Genomic DNA, 13,425 nt, shown 5'->3' on the forward strand with positions numbered 1-13,425 from the left:
CAGGGGAGACCGTTGGAGCTCGCGGCTCCGGCCATTGGGGGCCATGCTGGCGTCGGGGAAGTGGCGGTGGAGCACCAGGGAGCCAACGCGCATGCGTGGGGCTGCTCAACCTGGCCCGAGGCAGCCCATAGTGGCCTGGCCATGGAGACAAGTGGCTGCTGCGGCTGTTGCTCCGGAGGCGGTGCTTCCCGGCGTCTTGCTGACCGGAGGAAGGCGTGGGAAGGCGCTCGCGGCTTGCCCGCTGCTGGGTGTGGCTGCAGGAGGCTTCAGGAGAAGGAGCGGTGGCAGCAAGGGAGTTCGGCCGTGGCGGCCATGGCTGCCGTGCGCTGGCACGTGCGCCGGTGCGCGGTCGGAGCGAGAGAAGCGATGGGAAGCGCAGAGGGAGTGAGCAGGAGTGGAGGGGGAGCCTCTGGCATCCACCAAGGAGAGCGCAGGGGCACGGTGCACGCGGCATGGAGGTGGAACGCTGCTCGTGCATGGCTGCCACGCACGGGCCACGCGTCACTCCTTTGAGGCATTCCACCGAGCGGCTGGCAGGTGACGGAGTGGGCTGGTTGGATCATGTTATTGGGCTTGTTCTGGTCCGAACTAAGTCATGGGCCCTTAAGCAAGTTTGTTATCCACATGATGACCTACAAATTTCATTAACGGACCACGGCCATTTGAGCAATGGATTAGCAGTTAATTAGGCTCCAAAGTGATAGTGTCAGCGTGTTGATAACAGTCACGGGAGCTCGCCTTTGGAGGTCAAAACTCGGTCAAACTCAGTGCAACTTTTTGTATGCTCTTCTCCATACTATAACCTTCAACCTTTATTTTTGGACCAACTCAAGTTGCTTAGCAAAATTTGGAGAACGCGGAATGCCAACGTCATTGCTTAGCGAAACTGACTTAGAATAATTCTAAGTGTTGAAGACTGCAGCAAAATCAATCTTATGCCCTATGTTTGTCAAGCTTAGAGATAGATTTAGACTTAGGTCCTTCAATAAAGTTTGTAGTACACAAACTATACTACAACTTTTATTTAAGGTCAAACCTTGTATCTTGAATATAAACCATTCTTTTACTTTGGTCAAAGCAGCATCTCGTTAACCCTAGAATTAGAGTTTTCAACCAATTGAGGCCTTTTCTTGACATGTGCTCAACACAAACCCTTCATGACTTTTGTTGTAGAGTTCAATTAGAGTCATTTAGGAAAGGTAGCAAGGTTTGGTTGATGGCCTATAATTCCCTTCACTTACTAGCGCAATTCAAGCAAGAATGTAACTCATCATTTCATGCGACTTCTTGATTCCGAACTTCATGAAACTTTTCCACGGGTCTAGATGGATGCATGTGGATGTAATGTACATGGAATAAGCATGTTTAACATTACTCTTGCATAATCTTAACAAGGGTCCATATGTAAGCAAATGTGCGTGGCCCAAGTTTAAGTTGGAGCTCCATCATGTAGATTTGATCTTGACACCTTGATCACCACTTGACATGTCATGTTTGAGCTCAAACCCATTGCTTAACTGGTGACAAACACCTGGGGTGTTACAGCTCTTAAGCAAGGGGAGCACCCGGTGATGCACCATGTTGGGCGCTTCAATCACCTGTCACAATATGATATAGAGTATGTGAATACTGACAGGAAGAAGAAGAATCATTTCATGAGAGGCCTGAACACCAAACTTCAGACCATGATGGCAATTTGTGGCAACGCAACTTATCATGAGACAGTCAACATTGCTATTGCTTCAGAGGCGAAGAAAAAGAGAGTATCTGCTTCTGGATCATCAAGTGAAAAGCGTCAAAAGATAGTCTACCATCCTCAGAATCATGGCCGTACGCCATTCTGCCCCCAACAAAGCCAAAGCAGGCAGCAAATCTTTATTCGCCCTGCAACTAATACGCCTTATCCTCATCAAGCACCGCAGCAGTAAAAGAATATAAATAATGCAAATCGCACTGCTACTCCCCAGAATCACAATTATCCATGTTATAATTGTGGTAAACCCAGACACTTTTCCCGAGAATGTCCGTATCCCAGGAAGAGTAATCCTGATGCACCTAAAGCCCCTGTTCCTCAAGCTCAGAATCAGTACAAGGGCAATGCTCAGAACAGTCAGAAGGGTCAGGCTGAGAAGAAAACTGGAAGGGTCTTCTATACTCAGGTGGAATCTATTCCAGAAGGAGAACCGGTAATGATTGGTATGTTTCCCATTGCTAAGCATCCTGCAATTACCTTGTTTGATTCTGGTGCATCCCATACATTCATCAATCGTACATTTGTTGTGAAGCATGAGATAACTATTGGGGAAATAAAAGAACCATATCATATACAGTCGCCTGGGGGACGAATCTATACAAGGGAGATAGTTCAGCATGTACATATTGATTTGGGAGGACATGAGTTCCCTACCAACATGCTGATATTAAAGGATCAAGATATAGATGTGATCCTGGGTATGAACTGGTTAACCCAACACAGGGCTGTCATAGATGTCATGCGTAGAACCATAAGGGTAAATGTACCTGGCAGCAAAACCCAACTTCTCGTCTAACTTTCCTTTCCTAAGAGTACGGTTGGAACAGTCTGTGCAACTACTGTTGAAGAAGCCAAGAAAATTTCGGTGGTATGTGAATTTACGGATGTCTTTCCCAATGATCTGCATGGTCTGCCATCAGACCGAGATATAGAGTTTAGAATTGATCTGAAACTAGAAACGACACCTGTGTCCAGAAGTGCATATAGGATGCCACCCTAGCAGAATTAAAAATCCAACTACAAGAGTTGTTAGACAAGGGTTTCATTCAACCCAGTTCATCACCTTGGGGATGCCCTACTATCTTCATGAAGAAAAAGGACCAAACCTTAAGGTTATGTATTGACTATCGACCGTTAAATGAAGTCACCATAAAGAACAAATACCCCTTACCCTGAATTGATTTGCTTTTTGATCAACTTGCGGGAGCTAAGGTGTTCTCAAAGATAGACTTGAGATCAGGCTATCACCAGATTAAGATCAGACGAGAAGATGTGCCGAAGACAGCATTTACTACCCGACATGGTCTATATGAGTATTTAGTCATGTCTTTTGGGCTGACCAATGCCCCGTCTCATTTCATGTACCTGATGAACTCAGTTTTCATGCCCGAGTTGGATAAGTTTGTAGTGGTATTCATTGATGACATTCGTATCTATTCTAAGAGCAAAGAGGAACATGTGGAACATCTCCGCATTGTTCTACAACGATTAAGAGACCACAACTTATATGCCAAATTTAGCAAATGTGCATTCTGGTTAGAGGAAGTACAATTTCTGGGTCATGTGTTATCTGCTAAAGGTATAGCTGTTGATCCGAGCAAGGTAGAAGAAGTCCTTAACTGGAGAGCACCTACCACTGTTCATCAAGTTCGTAGTTTTCTAGGGTTGGCGGGTTATTATCGTCGGTTCATCCCTGATTTCTCCAGAATTGTGAAGCCGATTACTGAATTGCTGAAAAATCAAACTAAGTTTGTATGGTCAACAGAATGTGAGAAGGCCTTTCAAACATTAAAGAAGTTGCTGACAACTGCACCCGTATTAGCACAACCTGATATTGAGAGGCCGTTTGATATCTATTGTGATGCATCTAAAATTGGTATTGGCTGTGTTCTTATGCAAGAAGGCAGAGTCATAGCGTATGCTTCCAGACAACTCAAGAAGCATGAAGAACATTATCCCACCCATGATCTTGAATTAGCCGCTGTTGTTCATGCACTCAAGGTTTGGCGACATTATTTATTGGGCAATATCTGTCATATCTATACGGATCACAAAAGTTTGAAATATATCTTCACTCAGTCAGAGTTAAACATAAGGCAAAGAAGATGGTTAGAACTTATCAAAGATTATGACTTAGAAGTGCATTATCATCTGGGCAAGGCTAATGTGGTTGCCGATGCCCTGAGTCGCAAGAGTCATTGCCATTGTCTGACTGTGAAACCTATGCAATGGACATTGTGTCAAGAGATGGAGCATCTGAATTTACAAATCATAGAACAAGGTTCCCTATCCAATATTGCAGTTGAGTCCACTATCAAAGATCAGATCATTGCTGCTCAACGAAAAAGTAAGGGTATAGCCCATATCAAAGATAAAGTCAGATCTGGAAAACCAACATGCTTCAATATTGATGAATTCGATGTCGTATGGTTCAAAGATAGGTTGGTAGTACCCAAAAGTTCAGAGCTACGAAAGCAGATTCTTGATGAAGCTCATTCTACAAGATACTCCATTCATCCAGGTAGCAACAAAATGTATCATGATCTGAGAAAGAGATATTTGTGAACCAAAATGAAAATAGAAATAGCTCAATATGTGGCCAAATGTGATACTTGTCAGAGAGTCAAAGCGGTTCATATGAAGACTGCAGGTCCATTACATTCATTGCCAGTTCCATCTTGGAAGTGGGAAGATATCTGTATGGACTTCATCGTGGGGTTGCCTAGGACATCTGCAGGCTACAATTCAATATGGGTTATCGTTGATCGCCTAACCAAGATAGCTCATTTCTTACCAGTCAGAGATAAATATCGAGCGGAACAGTATGCAAAGCTTTATCTTGATAGAATCTTCAGTCTGCATGGGGCACCCAAGACCATTGTCTCTGACAGAGGGTCATTGTTCATATCCAAGTTTTGGAAAAGTCTACATGAGTCTTTGGGAACCAAACTTATCCGTAGTTCTGCTTATCATCTGCAAACAGATGGACAGACTGAAAGGGTAAATCAAATTCTTGAAGATATGTTGAGAGCATATGTCCTTTCCTATGGTGCTAAATGGGATGAATGCCTTCCCTTAGCTGAATTCTCATATAACAATAGCTATCAAGAGAGCATTAAAATGGCACCATTCAAAGCATTGTATGGTCGTAGATGCCAGACACCTTTAAATTGGTCAGAAGCTGGAGAACGTTGGTTCTTTGGACCGGATGTGGTCAAGGAAGCTAAACAGAAAGTTAAACTCATACAAGCTAATATGAAGGTAGCTCAATCCTGACAGAAAAGCTATGCTGATAAAAGGAGACAACCGCTAGAATTCATAGTGGGAGATCATGTCTACCTCAAGGTATCGCCGATGAAAGGAGTTCATCGTTTTGGGATTTGAGGAAAGTTGGCGCCCCGTTATGTCGGTCCTTTTCAAATCCAACAACGATGTGGACCGGTCGCCTATCGCGTCAAGCTACTAGATCACATGTCAGCTGTGCATGATATCTTCCATGTATCCCAGTTAAAGAAGTGTCTTTAAGTACCTGACCAAGTGATCGACTTTGGTGATGTAGAACTAGAACCTGATTTGACTTATGCCGAGTACCCCATTAGAGTCTTAGATCAGAAAGATCGAGTCACTCGAAGACGTACAATCAAGTTCTACAAAGTACAATGGAATCAACACACTGAAGATGAAGCTACTTGGAAGTCCGAGGATTACTTAGAAGAAAACTTTCCTGACTTCTTCGCTTCTATCTAGTTGCAATATCTTGTCTATATTGTAACTTGTCTCTTTTGTCAAAAGGATGGAAAACCCCCCCTCCCTAGCTTTTTGAATAAAGTTATGATGTGTTAGTTTGACACATTTCCTTTTCCATTACTTAGCCTTAGGTTTTAAATCTCGGGACGAGATTTCTTTAAGGGGGAAGGGTTGTAACACCTCTGGTGTTTTGACCTAGCACTAAAACTTGACATGTCATCATATGCATTGCAAAGCATTCATAAAGTAAAAAATTTTGAATGCATTCACTAAATAAGCTTTATTTCATAAGTTGTTATTTTATGTGATGTATTGTGATCCAAAACTCTAAATAAAGATCATGACCACAAGGGTCAAATTTCATGTGATCATGTGAGACCATGTGTCAATTGACTCAAATAACCCTAATGGGCCATGTTACTGGTCAAAAATCATAGTTCAGTAAAAAGGTAAACAAATCAAATTTGAATTCAAATTCAAATTATAAAAGTCCTTTTTGCCCCTTCTGTCTATTTCAAAATCCATTTGGAATTTTGGGGTGTGACAAAAAGCAAAGTTGAAGCTTATTTTATAAGGATCAACTTTGGTATTCAAAGTTTTTAAAGTTTACATATAAAATTTGGAGTAATTTTGAAATGATTCAAATGCTCAAATGCATCCCAAATTCAAATTTCAAAATGGAGGCAGAATTTGAAAATGTTCATTAAAGAAAAGTTGTAGAGTTTGAAAAGTTGAGCAACTTTCATTTTTGGAGATTTTCAACTTCTTTAGAAAATTTGTGAGTAATTTGCAAAATAAACGCAGTGGCAATTCTGTAAATAATTCAAAAAAATCAATTTGAAGCCGCCGGCGCCACGTAGCTGCTTGCAGCCAACCGTCTTCGCCGCTTTCTCGCGCGGTGACACGCTGCTGTCTCCGTGGCAACCTCGTTCGGGAGCTGTCGACGTCGGACGCCTCCTTCCCTTCTATAAATAGGAGCACCCGCCACCGTCGTCCTTCCTTTCCTTCTCTGCTCTGTTCCGCCACCGCTCAGCTCCGCCGCTCGCCGTAGCCGCCGTCGAACCCTTCCCGTCGTGCCTAGCTAAGCCAGCGTGATCGCCTCGACCTAGCGCTCCTCTTCGGCTTGCTCGCATCGCTTGGGTTGGCCGGAATCGCCCAGCGCAACGCGTTCTTCCCCGTGACCGGCCGGAGCTTCGCCACGATCATCTCACCATGGTCAAGCCACTCCGGTGATCCTCTCGTCGATTCTTCTTGTGGTTTAGCTTCCCCGTGTCATCCTGTTGCTCGTATGCTCGATCATTTTCCCTGTCGGAGCCCAGTCATCGGAGAGTGTCTCGCCACCATGCCCGTGGCCGCCATGGCCGGCGTGGAGCTTCCTCCGGTGCGCCTGCTACTGTTCTGAGGGCTGGGATAGGTTCGCAGGGTGGAGTAGATCGTGCTGGTGCAGTCCGCCTCGCCGGAACCTCACCACCGGCGCGTTTGGCTGGCCGGAGCTGGCAGCGCCGCCGTGCGCCCTCTCTGTGTCGCTGACGAACGGGCCCAGGCTGTCAGTGAGAGAAGGGAGAGAACAGTGAGATTTTGTTATTTTCTGAATTTTGAATAGTGCAGCAACTTTGGAAATTTATAGGAAAATAATTACAGCTCTAAAAATTCTGAAAATTTATGTGTAGCTTTTGTACATGTTCTATTATGGTTTAAAAATATGAAACTTGAAATTTGAATAAATTTTTAATGTTCAAAAATTCAGTCCATTAATTGATAAATGTAATTTCCATGATTTTTGTAGGCCACTGTATAACTTCAAAAATTATGAAATTTGTTTTGGTACACTAATTTGTCATGAGAAAGCTTACATAAAATTTTGAGGTCATTTGGAACAAGTTCATTTTTAGCTTAATTCCAAATTTAATTCAAAAATGGATAAAAGCAAACCCTAAGTGCTAGTTTAGGGTTTGATCTTGTTTTGGTCATGTTTTGTGACCAGTAGGGTTTCAAGGTCAATTTGGTCAAGTCACTTGTGTGGTCCTTGATGGTAGAATTGCAAGTTGGTTTTGTTGGCTTGCAACTGTACCGCGAAGGAAAGTTGTATTCAAGGTGTTATTATATTTCATGCACCATGAAAGCATCATGTTTACATTATCATCATGTTGAAGCATATGTTATTATTTCGTGTAGAATCCGAGAGTGAACCGATTCTAGTTGAGCAAGTTGTGGAAGAATCCCCAATTGTCTTGGGATTCGATATTTGTGGTACTGATCCGAAACCCGAGATCGTCAACGAAGGCAAGCCCCGGTTTATGCATTAAACCATTACCTTGTTTACTTTGAAAAGTTTATCACATATGTTACTTATTGCATTAAGTTAATTAATTCAAATGTTACCTACTTGATGCATTGCCTACCTTGTTAATTGTTTACCATCCTTGAAGATGATTTCATTTACAAAGGCGTAGAATTGCTTAGTATGCTTTATGGTAGGCTTTCAAAGTACAAGTTTCGATACAATCAAAGATGGCATACTGGCCAAAGAAAGAAAGAAGATAGAATGAACTAGAGACTAGTCGGGTGACTTATCTTGAATGTTGGGTAATGTTGCCGACTATGTCGCTTAAAGGCCACTCATTGTGGATCTTCTGAACGAGACACTTTGTAGTACTGGTTACATACTCCGGTAAGCCTACTTCGGCTAACCCGATACTAAGATGAATGCCCACGCATTGGGAGTGGAGAGATGGCAGGAGTAGCGTGTACCCTCATGGTTGGAATGTGGCCGGATTGGAGGTGTGCTGTGCTCTCGGGTGGCGTGGAGACGGCTTAGTATAGGAGGATCCGGTAGCGAGGTTGATATATGCAAGATTTAGTTCTACATATGTCGTGTGATAAGGAATCCCTAGCTGGGACTTGAATCAATTTGAATTGCCGGTGCTCCGCGGATATGGAGACTCGATTCATTACAGAAGCAATGCAGGACTAGTGAATTACTAAAACTTGAGAAAAGGAATGGAATGAGAAGGATTGAAACATGGGATATGAACACTTAGTTTGAGATAATGAAATAAAAAGACTTAGAGGAAAAACTTAAAAATAGGATCAAGAATAGTAAGCTTTTGGCAAAGAACTTTTGAATCTTGCTACATCCTTACCTTGCCCCAACACCTGCATCTCTAAAGTCCTTTACCCCCTTTTTCGTCGAGTCAGTCTTGTTGAGTACTTTTGTACTCAGGGTTTGTTAACCCTTGTTGCAGGTGAGTCGCATGCGCAGGCTTGTTTTGGTCCCTGCTGCATGACAGTGTTTGAAGTCGATGACGATGAGGAATGATGAATGGCCTTTGGACAAGGCACTAGTTTGTGTGAAATAAATAAAGTTAATGTAATATTATCCCGCTACTATGGTTGTATGACACTTATGGTTTTGTAAGTTTGAAACAACTGGTTTGTAATATTAAAACTTAAGTCTTCCGCTTTATAATCTCTGATTTGTATATTAAAAACTGTTGTAATCTGCAATGTCTGTGATTGGGATCTTGTTCGGAAAAGATTCGTGGATGATTCGGGTTTCCCGAGGACACCCGACAGACCTGTTAAGTTGTTGGGAACTTGTGTACGCTATCAGAGGTCTGTTGAGACAACGATAGATGCACGTGGCCCGATTTCTTAGGAGGTTCTGCCACAGTGGTGGTGCGGCCTCCCTCTGCTTATCCCCATGTCGCATGGCGCCGACCAGACCCCCACAGGCGCGGCGCACCGGCATGGCCGGCTTCTGGTCATGGGCGCATCTATGGTGCCGGCGGCCACTATCCTCTCCCCCACGCATCTCTCTCTCGACGTGGGCGCGCATCATGGGTTGCCACGGTTCGGGTGGGCCCTGCCAGCCGGCTCCTGGCACAGGCCAGACGCCCTGCCTGTAGGTCATCCTCATCTCCTCCATCAACCATAGTTCGTCCTGCTGTTCACAGATTGAGGTTCGTCCCTCCTCCATGTCCATCTCAATCTCCATCGGTTGTTTGATCTTGAGCTTTTCTTCTCTCATATCCTAGCGGTGGACGACGCCCAGGAACTTCACAAATGCAGCATTGAACTCAAGCAGGACAACAGGCCTTTTCCAGAAAAAGAAAATGTCTACGGATGAACAAGATGACTTGATGCCTGCACGTCGTCTCGTCTCCTTATTTGCAGTGTCCTATTTTTGGCTCAACATGGTTTATTTGATTTCATACGTGCTTATACTTATTTGTAGTGTCTCTTATTTTTTGGCCGAACATGGTTTATTTGGTGTCTATTTTACGTCCTAAAATAATTCCTAAGGTTCTGTCATGCCAATTTGTTGTCCCTAGACTTTTAGCTGTTGAAAATTACTGAATGTTGATATTGCGTCAATGCTAATATAGCCATAGTTCCATTTTTTTTTTCAAAACTTGCCTGTTAGTTCTCCATTACGTGATAGTTTATTTTTTTCTTTTGGTTCCCTGTCGGGCCATTGGTATTACTGCAGTGTAATTTTGTTTTCCCCACATGATCTATAGATACATAGGACATTATTTATTGCTATTAGAGGATACCGTTTTGAGTGATGTCCAAGAAGATTAGGTTCCTAATTTTTTTTTTCTCTATTCTTTTTAGCTCTTATGAGGTTTTTGGGCTAAGGGGACATCCTCCCATCTGCTGATGGCTGATAGATTCACTACAAAGGTAAAAATAGACTTCAGTTACAAAATCACCTATGTTGATAATTGGTGCTGTCATATTAGTTGGTACAAATTACTCCCATTTATTTCTGAGGCTACCTCTTCCTTCCCTTCTTTTATAAATTATTTTTTCATTGTCCTAGCTCTTAGTTCATAATGAAAACACACAGAACATCCTCTCATGTTTCTTTCTGCTTCCCACATATTTACATGAATTATTTATTGTTCAGATAACAACCTTAAAGTTGCTAATAATTTACAAAAGGAAAATCCTTTCAAGTTTTTTCTACTTCCCACATATATTTATATTATTCATTAATGATTGAGACAACAACTCTCAGGTTCCTATTGTTCATAGTGTAATGATTTATGTAGCCACTCAACTGATATGTGCGCACTAATTTGCTTTTTTCAGGTGCAGAACAAAACAGGAGCCCAAAAAACTGACACAGACATAGTCCATAGCAGCAGTCCAAGTGAAAACCCTACCTCACCATTAGAGAACCCAGCCAAAAAGTTAGTACACACACGCAGCCCGGCTACATATTATTCATAAACCTCAATCTCTCTATATCACAATCCCCCTATATGTTCCAAATGATGCAGGCCAAAGGTTGGAGGTTCCAGGCTTGAAACAAGGAGTGGCAACCGCAAAACTTAGTAACAACATAGCTACAGTCTGATCAGGTCAATACATACCTGTGCCACCACAACTGCACTCTGTGGTTATACCTTTTATTACGAAAATATTATTTCACCTGCCCTTACAGTTATATTTTTGGTTGCCATCATTCTGACCCCAATACATATTTAACACGTTGCGTGCATAAATATTGTAGTTTCTGTTTAAAAAATTACCCCCACCTGTCATCTATTAAGGCCCCTTTGGCTCACAGGAGAAGTATAAGAAAAACGTAGGAAAGAAATCATCGTGGTCATTTGGAATAGAGGAAACTTTCCTCTGGAATACGGTAGTGAGATGCCGATTTGACAGGAGAGCAAACATCACTTTGCAGTACGTAGTGGAATAGAGGAAACTTTCCTCTGGAATACGGTAGTGAGATGCCGATTTGACAGGAGAGCAAACATCACTTTGCAGTACGTAGTGTAGTGATTTGCTTAAATCATTGGTCAACTTTTGCGCAGTGCAGTGCAGGTCAACTTGTTAGGTTGGTCATTTGCCTCGGACTTCCCCAAAACATGAGCTCGAACCGGATGTTTTATTTCCTGCGTTTTTGTGGGTGAACGAATCCTTTCCTCTGGAATTGGCACTGTGCTTTCCTCCGTTCCAAACACCATGTGACGTCAGCAAATCCATAGGAACTGATTCCTCCATTTTTTCTACGCTTCTCCCGTGAACCAAAGGAGCCTAAACTGCTAAGCCCTGACCATCTACTTCTTCTTTTCGGCCTGTTCGCTGGTTAGTTTATAGGATGATAAGCATAGCTAATGTTAGTTTGTTGTGAGAGGAAAATACTGTTGGCAGGCTAATAAGACTGGCTGAAACCAAGAAGCGAACATACTGTTGGTATAGAACGCTAACCTGTTGCATACAGTATCTACATCGTCATTTTGCGAGACGTGGAGGATGCACATCCATACCTCCGAAGTCGTCTACCTATATTAACTACTACGATCTCATAACCGTTCCGTGTATTTTGCGCCTTCTACCGCATCCAAAACTATCCTGTTGAACAAACGGTTCCTTACAGACTAAGCTTTGTAAATTATCGTAGCTGCCACCACACTTCCCATCAACACGTATAATTACATTACCTACCACCAGACGTTGCTACACCACCTTTTAACTATCATGTTATGTAAAATCAGGACCCTGCTGTACCTATGAACCCCATCTGTGTAATGCTAGAACGAGCCGTGTAATGTTAGAACCATACTATCATGCTAAGAATCTGTCCAACTTACGGTGCTCCATTTACTTTCCAGTGCATGCCGGACTCTGTAACTGCTTCATACTATATCTCACCCCAGTTCAGCTTACAGACTTATATCTGCATGTGTGCGCGATGGCGCGCGCGCTTCACTAGTTTACTAGAACTTCATCTGTTACCACTGAAAGTGAACACGAGTCAGACAAAGGAACCTTCGAAGCCTGTTCGCTTGAACTTATCAGCCGGCTTATCAACTATAATCTACAGTATTTTTCTCTCACAATAAAACAGTTTCAGTCGGCTTATCAGCCGGTTTTAATACCAGCCGAACAGGCCCATTCAACGATAGTGATAGCCTTGTTGTAAAACAAAAATTCTCAACACTGATAAACAAGTGTCCTCCAAGCTCATTGGTACTCGTCCGTTTTGTTTACTCCTAAGTCTTGATCACGCAAGCCTCCTTTGTTTAGAATTTTTCGGTGCATTAAGCCAGTGAGCATTCATTCACCTGATACTCTGATAGGCATTGTTCTCAACTTCTCATTGACAATGTTCTCACATGGAGCTCGTGCTCATTAATATACAGATATTTGACGAAAACTCAGTTACTTGCTCGCGTCAGACAAAGCAATGTGTCCTGCTTTCCATAATTTGGTTGGAAGAACTGACAATTTGGGCTGTAATAGCGTAAATCATTGGAGCCCAGCGGTTTTACATGGTCTTTTAAGTGAATAAATCATGCAGCAGTCGCATTCTCAAACGCTGAGCTATCTGCAATCTCCAAAAAGACCGCTTCATGTCTTGTTTGGAGCGGTCTACACCGAGACCATGGAAACTAAATGGCTACAAGGTAGGGTCTTGTTGCAATTTTGGTAGTAATATGTTCACCTAATAGAAGGACTTCTGAATCAACAAGATACTTGCACCAGTAAAAATATTACGGAGTGTTCCGCTGCCATTATAGGCCAGCTTATAAGCTATGGTACAGTATTTTTGTCTTCCAACAAATCAATCTCACCCTCATATAATAAAGCAAAAGGCTTAATTTATAGGGTGTTGGTTTGAGAAATGGCTTCATTTTAGATGAGATGGTGCATCATGAGTCCACTCCTCAAATTTAGTGAAATAATTTTATTTCTCATACTAGTATTATTTATTAGCTTGTGAGGAATAAGACGGTGATGGAATAACTCATTCCATTTTGTAAACTAAACAAAAAGATGAGGACTGAGAAGACGATGGATTAACTCATTTCTCAAACCAAACACCCTAAAAACGCTCGAAGATATAAGCTCATTTTCTCTAATAGTTATAACAGAGTCCATTCGAGCCTTATAGAATAGTTATT

This window comes from Miscanthus floridulus, chromosome 19 (assembly GCF_019320115.1).
Source record: "Miscanthus floridulus cultivar M001 chromosome 19, ASM1932011v1, whole genome shotgun sequence".
Taxonomy (NCBI): Eukaryota; Viridiplantae; Streptophyta; class Magnoliopsida; order Poales; family Poaceae; genus Miscanthus; species Miscanthus floridulus.